An 11966-nucleotide genomic window follows, 5' to 3' on the forward strand; every position below is an offset into this window, starting at 1 on the left:
GCAACAGATTTCTGTGTATTAATTTTGTATCCTGCAACTTTGCAGAATTCAGATATTAGTTCTAGTAGTTTGAGTGGATTCTTTAGGTTTTTATATGTACAATATCACGTCATCTGCAAACAGTGACAGTTTGACTTCTTCCTTTCCAATTTGGGTGCCTTTTCTTTCTTTGTGTTATCTGATTGTCATGGCTAGGATCTCCACTACAGTGTTGTATAAAAACGGGGAGAGTGGGCATCCTTGTCTTGTTCCTGATCTTAAAGGAAAAGCTTTTAGCTTCTCACTGTTAAATATGATGTTGGTTGTGGGTTTGTCATATATGGCCTTTATTACACTGAGGTACTTGCCCTCTATACCCATTTTGTCAACAGTTTTTATCACAAATGGACATTGAATTTTGTTGGATGCTTTTTCAGCATCTATGGAGATGATCATGTGGTTTTTGTCCTTCTTTTTGTTGATGTGGTGGATGATGTTGATGGATTTTCTAATATTGTACCATACTTGCATCACTGGGATAAATAATACTGAATCATGATGGATGATATTTTTGAGGTATTTTAAATTTTGATTTGCTAATATTTATTTTGTAGAGTATTTTTGCATATATGTTCATCAGGGATATTGGTCTGTAATTTTCTTTTTCTGTGGTGTCTTTCCTTGGTTACAGTATTAGTGATGCTGGACTCACAGAATTAGTTTGGAAGTATTCCCTCCTCTTCTAATTTTTGGAATACTTTAAGGAGGATGGGTATTAGGTCTTCACTAAATGTTTGACAAAATTCAGTGGTGAAGCCATCTGGTCCAGAGGTTTTGTTCTTAGGTAGTTTTTTGATTACCAATTCAATTTCATTGCTGGTAATTGGTCTGTTCAGATTTTCTGTTTCTTCCTGCGTTAGCCTTGGAAGGTTGTATTTTTGTAGAAAGTTGTCTGTTTCTTCTAGGTTGTCCAGTTTGTTAACATATAATTTTTCATAGTATTCTCCAATAATTCTTTGTATTTCTGTGGTGTTTGTAGTGATATTTCCTTTCTCAATTCTTATACTGTTTATCTGTGTAGACTCTCTTTTTTCTTGATAAGTCTAGCTAAAAGTTTATCTATTTTATTTATTTTCTCAAAGAACCAGCTCTTGCTTTCATTAATTTTTTCTATTGTTTTATTCTTCTCGATTTTATTTATTTCTTCTCTAATCCTTATGTCCCTTCTTCTACTGACTTTGGGCCTCATTGGTTCTTCTTTTTCTAGTTTTGTTAATTGTGAGTTTAGACTGCTCATATGGGATTGTTCTTCTTTCCTGAGGTAGGCCTGTATTACAATATACTTCCCTCTTAGCATGGCCTTTGCTGTGTCCCACAGATTTTGGGGTGTTGAATTATTGTCATTTGTCTCCATATATTGCTTGATCTCTGTTTTTATTTAGTCATTGATCCATTGGTTATTTAGGAGCATGTTGTGAAGCCTCAATGTGTTTGTGGGATTTTTCATTTTCTTTATGTAATTTATTTATAGTTTCATTCCTTTGTGTCAACTAAGCTGGTTGGTACAATTTCACTCTTTTTGAATTTACTGAGGCTCTTTTTGTGGCCAAGTATATGATCTATTCTGTAAAATGTTCCATGTGCACTTGAGAAGAACATGCATCCTGCTGCTTTTGGGTAGAGTGTTCTGTAGATGACTATTAGGTCCATCTGTTCTAATGTGTGGTTCATTGCCTCTGTCACCTTATGTATTTTCTGTCTGGTTGATATGTCCTTTGGAGTGAGTGGTGTGTTGGTCCCCTAAAATAAATGCATTGCATTCTGTTTCCCCCTTTAATTCTGTTAGTATTTGTATCACATACATAGATGCTCCTGTCTTGGGTGCATAGATATTTATAATGGTTATATCCTCTTGTTGGACTGACCCCTTTATCATTACGTAATGTCCTTTTTCATCTCTTGTGACTTTCTTTGTTTTGAAGTCTATTTTGTCTGATACAAGTACTGCAACTCCTACTTTTGTCTCCCTATTGTTTGCATGAAATATCTTTTTCCATCCCTTCACTTTTAGTCTGTGTATGTCTTTGGGTTTGAAGTGAGTCTCTTGTAGGCAGCATGTAGATGGTATTGTTTTTTATCCATTCAGTGGCTGTATGTCTTTTGATTGGTGAATTCAGTCCATTCACATTTAGGGTGATTATTGATAGGTATGTACTTATTGCCATTGCAGGCTTCAGATTTGTGGTTACCAACGATTCAAGGGTAACTCCCTTACTATTTAAGAGTCTAGTTTAACTCGCTTAGTATGGTATTACACACACAATCTAAAGGTTCTTTTTTCCCCTCCTTTTGCTTCCTCCTCCATTGTTTGTATATTAGGTATCATATTCTGTTACTCTTGGTCTGTCCATGAGTGACATTGGGGGTAGTTGAATTACTTTTGCATCTCCTTAGTAATTAATTGTTCTAGTTTCTTTACTGTGTTTTTATTTTCTGTGGTGACAACTATTTAGCTTTAGGAACACTTCTATTTATAGCAGTCCTTGCAAAATACACTGTAGAGAGAGTTTCTGGGAGGTAAATTCTCTCAGCTTTTGCTTATTTGGAATTGTTTAGTCCCTCCTTCAAATTTAAATGATAATCTTACTGGATAGAGTATTATTGGCTAGAGGCCCTTCTGCTTCATTGCATTAAATATATCATGCCACTCCCTTCTGGCACCTAAGGTTTCTGTTGAGAAGTCTGATGATTGGTTTTCCTTTGTATGTGATCTTATTTCTCTCTCTGGCTGCTTTTAGTAGTTTGTCCTTATCCTTGATCTTTGTCATTTTGTTATATGTCATAGTGGTGTCTTCCTTGGGTACCTTGTGTTGGTAGATCTCTGCATGTGCATGACCTGAGAGACTCTCTCCTTCCTCAGATTGGGGAAGTTTTCAGCAATTACCTCCTTAAAGACTATTTCAATCCCCTTTTCTCTCTCTTCTTCTTGTGATACTCCTATAATGAGAATATTGTTCCATTTGGATTGGTTGCACAGTTCTCTCAATATTCTTTCATTCCTAGAGATCCTTTTTTCTCTCTGTGTTTCAGCTTCTTTATATTCCTCTTCTCCAATTTCCATTCCATTTACCATCTCCTCCAATGTATCTAATCTGCATTTAAATCCCTCCATTGTATTTTTTCCTTTCTGATATCGTATTCTGTAATGATTGAATGTCTGTCTGGATTTTTCCCTGAGTTTTTGAATATTTTTCTGTACCTCCATAAGCATGTTTATGATTTTTATTTTGAAATCTCTTTCAGGAAGATTAATGAGTTCAGTTTCACTTGACAGTTTTTCTGGTGATTGTGGGATCCTGGTTTGAACCAGGTTCCTTTGACATTTCAGATTTGTAGGTGGCACCCTCTAGTACCCAGAAGCTGTACTCTTGGGAGCTGCTCAGCCCCTGGAACAATGTCAGGGTTTGCAGGGGAGTGGTGCTGGTGCCTGGGGGGGGAGGAAAGCACTGTTTCCTGCTTCCCGGCTGCTGTGCACATCTCCACTGCGAGAAACAGCGGGCCTAGTGCACAGGTGTAAGCCTCTATACATTGCATTTGTTGCTGCCATAGGCAGGGCGTCCCTCTGGCTCACCTGACTCCAGAGCAGGGATTACCGTTTTGTGAGCCAGTGTGGGTCAGCTGGGAGGAAGGCTCAACAGGCTGCATGTCACAGAGGGGGCCCTTGGAGCTGTTTAGCCAGCCAGGGGGATGGAGTGCCAGAACCTCCTGAATGTTTCCAAACTGCTGGGCATCATGTACCCGGACAATTTTGTCCACCTGTCCTTTCTTCTGAGCAGTAAGCTCCTTGCAATCTTTTCTCCTTAGCAGCCCTCTCGCTGTTACAATGTCTCTTGGACTGCTTGCTTTTCTTTTGTCCCAGAGCAGTCACATGTGGACCCCTGTTTTCCACAATTGCCTGGAATATCAGTCTCTCCACATACTCCACCTGTCTTAGCCTTCCAGTGCAATGATCTCCAGAGCAGCATGAGACGCAGGTTTGTGCTCCCAGAGCAGATCTCCAGGGCTGGGTGTTCAGCCGTCCCAGGCCTCCACTCCCTCCCCACTCCGGTTCTCTTCCTCCTGCAAGGGATTTGGGGTTGGGGATAGGCTTGGATCACCCTGGGCCATGGCTTTGGTAAGTTACCCTGTTCCGTGAGGTCTGCTTCTTTCTCCAGGTGTGTGCAGTCTGGCCCAGTCCTCTTTCCTGCTGCTCTTTCAGGATCAGTTGTATTAATTATATTTTCGTATTATGTGTGGTTTTAGGAGGAGTTCCCGGTCTCTCCTCTCACACCACCTTCTTTAATCCTTTTGGAGATCACTCTTTTTAACAGGAAGGCCTCCACCTCTGAATCTCGTCTCCACAAACAGCAGCAGCTCATGGCTCGGCGTGATCGTTCTCGCTCTGCACACCCTCTGGTTATCTTGTGGTCAGTCAGTCCTTTCCAATGGGAATCAGGCATTAGCATGACATCGTCAATATAATGGTACAGCCGCACCGTTGGCAGTTTCTCCCTTGTAGCCAAGTCCTGGGCAATGAGTCCGCGACAGATGGTGGGGCTGTGGAGGGATCCCTGTGGATGGACGGTAAAAGTCCATTGCCGTCATTCCCACGTGAAGGCAAACTGTTCCTGACTTTCCTGCTCAGTGTCAATGGGAAAGAAGGCATTAGCAAGATCTGCCACATAATGGTATGTTCCTAGTTTGTGGCTGAGGGTACCAGTCAGGTCTTCTATAGAGGGGACAGCAGCAGGCATAGGGGGTGTGACTTTATTCCATTCTCTGTAATCCTTGGTCATATGCCAGGAGCCATTCAGCTTTTTTACTGGCCGCACTGTGGAATTCAAAGGACTATGGGTGGGCTTTATAATACCCACCTTTTCCAGTTCCTGGAGGGTTTCTCCAATTTCTTTATGCCCTCCATACAGTTTGTATTGTTTCGTGTTAGTCACCCACTGAGGCACAGGGAAAACTAAGGGTGGGTGCCTAGCATGTCCCCTCAGAACTGCCTTCACCACACGTATTCTCAGTCTGAACCCACCTGCAGTGGTCTGCACCATACACCCTGCAGGATATCAGTCCCCAAAATATGCTCAAGGAGAGGAGAGATATACACAGTATATTCCTTTGGCAGTAGACACACTATTCCCAAAGGGATTTGGGCTTGTTTCAGTCTGACAGCCTTATCCCTATATCCATCTGTGATAGGGAGGGTCCCGGGAAACTGCTCAGGGTTACCATAAATCAGTGAACATTCAGCCCCTGTGTTAACAAGAGCAAAGACACATTGTATGTTCACTGGAACCAATGGATAGCTGTTTCAACATGTGGCATCCAGTCTCCTCCTAGTCCCTCAGGGCAGGTACCTCGATGTTTCCCTTAGTCTAACTCTTCTGCAATCATCTTCCTGTGTGGGCTTGAGTGAGGTTGGCTCACTTCCCAGCAGGAAGTCTTGCAAACAGACAGGCGGGACGCGTGGCTCTCTCTCTGACCTCTGCCTTGTTGGTCTTAATGGCTGGAACTGCTGCTCTGGTTTCAGTTGTTGCTATAGCTCCAGTAAGATTCTATTTGATTTACTATAGAATTTCCTTCTGTCTGCTCCTGCCCGTATTAAATCTATGCACGTCTGCATCCTCGTAACCTTCACAGGGCCTTTTAAATTCTTCTTGTGAGTAGCAAACCTTATTTCTTTCCATGCTCTCATTGCATCAGCCTCTCCTAATATATGTGTAACCTCGCTTATGGGCTTCCCCATATAAGGGGCAAGAATGGCCACTAGAGACCCAAAGAGGGATGTGGGAGCCATTTGAAGTACAATATTTCTCATCCCTTCAGTTAAAGACTCCTCATCTGGGCCATAATTCTCTGGCCTATAGATGGCATTTCTTATGCCTAGCTCCTGTAACACCTGTTGGACCTCAGCATATGTCTGCCATCTGTAGGATCCAGATGTGGGTTGATTTAAATACCATCTACGATGGGAGGATTGTAGATCACCCACATTGGGCCACACAGTACGAAGTGCAGCCATAAGCCAATCGAGGAGGGGGTGACTCCCTGGGGTCTGATGTGCATTTTGTAATTGCTGCCTCAAGGCGGGCTGCACTGCCAGGGAAGACAGCTCTCCCATCTCTGATCCCGACAGAACAATTCCATCCACCCTGAGTCTCACAGATGCAGGAGCCAAGCTGATATTGACTCCGAGGGCTTCTGCCTAAACAGGGAGCCTGATTCCACCGGCTCAGCCTGAGTGTAGGGGTGCACCATAGAGAGCTCCCCGACGTGGGGAGGGGGCTGCTCCTCTCCTGCGGGAATCCTGAGTTGCTGTGTCTTTATTTTCTTTACAACCACTGGAAGTGCATTAAATAGAGGAGGGGTCAGTGCCCCCAGCACCACCCCTCTGTACTTCCCCAGCTCCTCCATTTCCGGGACTAATGGCACCTTTCTCTCCCCTCCCCCGAGTGCCTCCTCTGCTACACCCTTTACCTTTTCTACTGTGCCTCACAGCAATGCCAGCTCAGTCTTCAGCAGCTCTCTTACCTTCACCTCAATGCCTCGCAGCTGGCATACTCGGTCCACCTCTTCCTATGCTTCTCTCAGGAGTATATCCTTTCCCTCTATGGCAGTTTCCTCCTTCAGAATGCCTGGCAGCGCTGCCATCTCATTCTGTAAGGAATCTGTTACCTCTTCAACAGCAACTCACAGCTGGCATTCTTATTCTGCCTTCTCTTGAATCGATGCCATTTAATTCTTCAGTGAATCCATAGCAGTTTGCAGCTTGCATTCTAGTGCTGCCATTTCTTGTGTTTTTTTCAGAAGCATGTTCTTCTCATCTGTAGACTTTTTTAATACTGTGAGAAGCAGTCAATCCACAGTCCATGCTGCCTCACAGGCACTCTGTTTCTCAAAATACCTACTTTGCCAAGGGCCACCCCTACTGCCTCAGGTATCATCCCCATTTGCCTCCAGTCCTGGGGTAGTACCCAGTCCTCTAGGAGTCAAGCCCCCTCAGACCACACAACCACTGGGGACAGTCTACTGTCTCGCCATTCATAGGGGCAGCCCACTGAAGCATCCCTCCCATAAGGGCAGCCTGTTTTTTTCCTTGGTCAACAATGAACCCTGCCGACGTCGCCAATTGTCTTGCCAATGGGTTTCAGCTCCCGGCAAGTTCACTATGGATTCAATGTGACCAAAGAAATGAAAGTATAATGTTCTTGGGGTGAAAGGGTTTATTACCCTGTTTGTTGTCCCAGTGATAGATCGAGCACTAGAATTACTGTGCCGAGCCCTTTATATATTGACTTAGTCAATAATAACTAATTGCCTACTGTGTGGAAGCAGTAGCCTAGCAGCAGGCTAGTTACATTGTATCAAGTAGGTTAGGTTCAGCTGAGGATCCTGGCCACAGGAACTTCACTTTATCCACACCTTGCTTTCCCATCCTCTGAAAGGACAATTCAGAGGCTTGTTCCAAACCATTTTCAGAGGGTTCTTGATGAGGTTGTGCTTTAGTTCCTTACAGGAGTCACCTGGTCATCATCACACACATTATTAGCCTTTCTCTCTGACTCACTTTCCTTTCTTCCCCATTTGTGCTTACTGGAATCTCCTCCCAGATAAAATACCTGCACCCCAGATCTTGTCTTAGGACAGAAACCCAAACCAAGACAGGAATCAAGACTTCTAAACCAGAAGAGTCTAAGTTGTGGAGAAGGGAAACTGAATTTTGTTATTGGGTCATTAGGTGTAATAGTTTCCAAAACCTGGGTATTTGGGCTGTAAGAGAAAGAGCATCATCTGTTGGTAACTGGATCAAACAAAGCATACATTACATACTAGAAAGATAGTAAGATTAGTGAAGTCCAAGAGAATGAAGCCATTTCCCTTGCTTTCAAATGTGATCCTTGGTGAGAAGCAACCGTGTTTAGGACATCATGGTAATGAATCATGGGATCAGGATATTCCATAAATCTGCAGTTGGAGTTGTGGGCAGAATAATTTTGGATAGGAAAAGAAAACAAAAGGTCTACTTCAGTTAGGAAAAATCTCTGCCCCTCTATGACGTAAGAGTCCCAACTTAATATGTCCCTGGTGCCCTGAGGAATGGTGCCATAATGGGGGCTCAGTATTGGACTCTGTTGTTGGCAGGCTGAACTTTCTGCCTTGGGGAGGGCAGTTCATGTTGTTAAGCCCATGGATACCCTTTTTCCTGCTGCCATGGCTTCTAGTGCATAGGCCCACTGAACAAGGACTGGGATAGCTGAATAAGACAGCTGACTAATATACAGAGTGGGCCATCCACAGACTATTGAGAACTTTTTCCTGATCGGATACCTTTTGATAAGCATTCACATGAGAAGCAAGAATCCTCATACTATTGGTCAATTTTGAGAGGTCCATCCGTACACTTCTTATATAGATTTTTTTGTTAGCAATATTCCAGTATTACTGAGTTTCTGAGCAACAAGCAAAATAATTAACTACTGAGACAGAGTAGGTTTGAACTTCAAGTCAGGTCTCCTTCCAGGCAAAGTGGACATCCAGATGCAATGCCCAAACTTCCCCCCCACTGGGAGGGTTGCCTTTCACCATTTTCCTTCAGGACTACTCCTGAATGAAAGGGTGATATTGAAGCAATCCACCTCCAGCTAATGTCCACATATTGTGCAGACCCATCCTTAAACTAGGCCCCAATTTTTTTTTCTTACCAACAGTTGGTCATAGGAACTCCTCATGAGGCTGTAGAGCCGAAGTCACCTGCCCAAACAACGTGATTTGTGTCCTCCTGATCTGCTCAGGTGTGATCTTTTCTGTGCCATTTTTAATTGATTATAGTTTGTTATATGTGCCCGATCTTATCAGAGTTCAAGATTGGCAACCCAGATCACTTCAATCTCGATGCCATCAAGACCCAGTCTCTACTAGAATCATAAAACCATCTGACTATATACATTCAAGGTAAACAAAAACATATGTCCACATAAAAACTTGTACATGAATGTTTATAGCAGTACTATTCATAATAGCCAAAAGGTTAAGAAAACTTAAATTTCTCAAAGAATGTATAAAGGTGGTATATCCATACAATGGAATATTACTCAGCCATAAGAAGGATCAAAGTACTGCTACATGCTACAATGTGGTTGTTCCTTGAAAACACTTACGGTAAGTGAAAGAAGCCAGTCTCAAAATACCACATATTACATGATTCCCTTGATATGATATGTCCAGAACAGGCAAATCTGTATATAGAGAAAGCAGATTAGTGGTTCTTATGGCTGAGGGGATGGGGGAACATGGGCAAGTGACTTAGTAAGTATGAGCTTTCATTTTGGGGTGATGAAAATGTTCTAAAATTGTAGTGATGGTTGCAGTATTTGTGAATGTACTAAAAACCATTGAATTAAACACTTTAAATGGCTGAATTGTGTCTTATGTAAATTATCTCAATAAAGCTGTCTTACATGTATGTAAGAAAGTTAAGGAGTGGTTTTTCTTTTTTACCCTGTTGATTTTTGAGAAGTTCAAGTGGAGATGACCAGGTAATCATGTGGATCAGGAGCTCTGGAACAGAAATCAGGGCTGGAGATATATATTAGGAAATCTAGGGCACAAAAGGTGCTAATTGAAGTTGTGTACAAAGAAGCAATCACCCAGAGCGTGTGCCCAGTGGGACAGGAGAGGGTTTGTAACTATCCCTGAGGGATACTGTAAGTCCTGGGACAGGAAATTCCAGGGCAAAATACTTCTCAAAACCGATATCAATAAAAGGGAGATATAAAGTTTAAAACCCATTTATTGCTTACAAACTGCAGTCCAGGGCCATCTCTCTCCTCTGCTCCTGAAGAAGCAAGCAAGAAGCAAGCCAGCAAGCTGGCCCCTCCCTTTAAACTCTCAGGTGCAGACACGCCCTCAATTGCCCAGGTAATTACCCGTTGACATGGAGATGAAGTTTTCTCCACCCCTGAGGATATGCTAATGCACTAAAGCCAGGTGAGATACTCTGGAAATGTTGCAATTTTACCCACAGGCCACCTCTCCAGAAATCTTGCCTTACAATCTTCTCGTTCCCCCTGTTCCACAATGGTCCCCGGCGAGAAAACTGGAGCATTGTGACCAGACTAATGACATACAATAGCGATAGCAGTAAAATCATGACAATCCTCAAGCCAGAGGATTCAATCTATGCAGCACAAAGTACGTTTCTACACTTGTTTACTCATTCCTAACAACCATGTTACCAAACATTAGACAACGTCAAGCCTCTTTTTAAGCATTTTTTTCTTGACAACAGCAACACAATCATGATAATTCTCAAACCACAGGATTCAGCTAGGTTCAAAGTACCATGCAGATTAAGTCCATGGCCCATCTATTCCACAGGCAGCGAGTACCTCAGGGTTCAGAGCAATCAACACATGGCAGCTGCAGCCAGGGGGGCATTCAGGTCACGACTGTAGGGGAAAATAACCTTAAGGGCGGTAAGGTACGAGTTTTAAAGATACCAACATAGGCAAATCTTGTCTGTCATGTAGGACACATGCAAGACAGTGGTCTTGTGATGAAATAGTGGCAGGAATGGGACCTCGTCCTGGTCTAGTACACCAGACTTTCACCCCCCTCCCTGTGGGAGTTACAGATGGGTCAGTACATAGGGCTACGGGAGGTACATGCACTGGCCTTAAACATAAAATAAAACTTTCCCGCAAGATGCTCTTACCTCCGCAACGTTTTGGGTATACTACTGTGAACTTTGGGGGCCATTCAGCTGTTATTCCAGGAATACACAGGAGGCCAGTTTCCAGGCTTTTTCCCCCAAGGTACCAGAAGGGCCAGCCATCACTGGTCCATGTGTTGAAATGTCCATGTCTCCAGGGCTTAATGCAGTAGGGCTGGCAGCAGGATGTTGCTCTGCCGGCCATATCCTGGCTTCAATAACTCCTCTTTGGTTTGGACGCACAATTGTATAGGAGAGGCAGCAAGGTGTGTGAGCATGTCCACAGGGCTCAGAGCTCCTTTACATGGCTTCTCAATCAAATGCTGCACCACTTTTCATAGGCAAACTGAACAACCCCGTAGACTATTGGTGTCCAACTTCAGGCCAGATTTCAACAAACCATTGTACTTCTCTATCATGCCTGCCCCGTTAGTATTATATGGTACATGAAATTTCCACTTTATTCCTATTTGCTGCACCCATTCTTGTAATGCATGTCCAGTGAAGTGGGTGCCTTGATTGCTCTCAATCACCTGCAGGCAGCCAAAGGCTCCAAAGAGACACTCCAGGCCCCTCTTGGTGGTTTGCTGATTTGCATGACGTGCAGGAAAAGCAACCAATAGTTCATTAGCTGTGTCCATACAAGTCATAGCATACTGAAATCCCTCTGATATGGGCAGAGGCGCAATATAGTCTAGTTGCCACCTGACAAGGAGTGTTGGCCCCCTTATTATTATCCCATATTGCTGTAGGACTTGGTGTAAGTCCCTCTTAGAGCACACAAGGCACTCCTTCCAGGCTCTGTTGACTTCTTCAAAGGTCAATGGCAAGCCCCACCGATGGGCTACAGCCCACATTATCTTTTTCCCCGTGTGCCACAAACACTGGTGTAGCCATTGGGCCACATCAGAGGCAGGATTTTTTTCTAGCTAGTGCACCTGGGCGAATATTTCTGCTTCATCATTCCCTGGGGATGCCAAAGGCAAATGGCCAGTCACATGATACCCGGTAACAGTCTTAGTCTGATCAGAGGCCCATAGTTCTTGCCACAGCTTTGCCCCCAAAGGGGCTGGTGATCAACCAGCCAGTTGGCACGGTACCATGTCAGCAGCCGCAGGGTCAAGCCAACTATGGAGGAGGGCTCCTGGGTGATCATGAGTCATACTGTCTGCAACTCAACCCATTGACTGCTCTTCCCCTCTCCACCCTCCATCCATGTTATCTCAGTCTT

The sequence above is a fragment of the Manis javanica genome, chromosome 8 (genome assembly GCF_040802235.1).
Source record: "Manis javanica isolate MJ-LG chromosome 8, MJ_LKY, whole genome shotgun sequence".
In the NCBI taxonomy this organism is placed as follows: domain Eukaryota; kingdom Metazoa; phylum Chordata; class Mammalia; order Pholidota; family Manidae; genus Manis; species Manis javanica.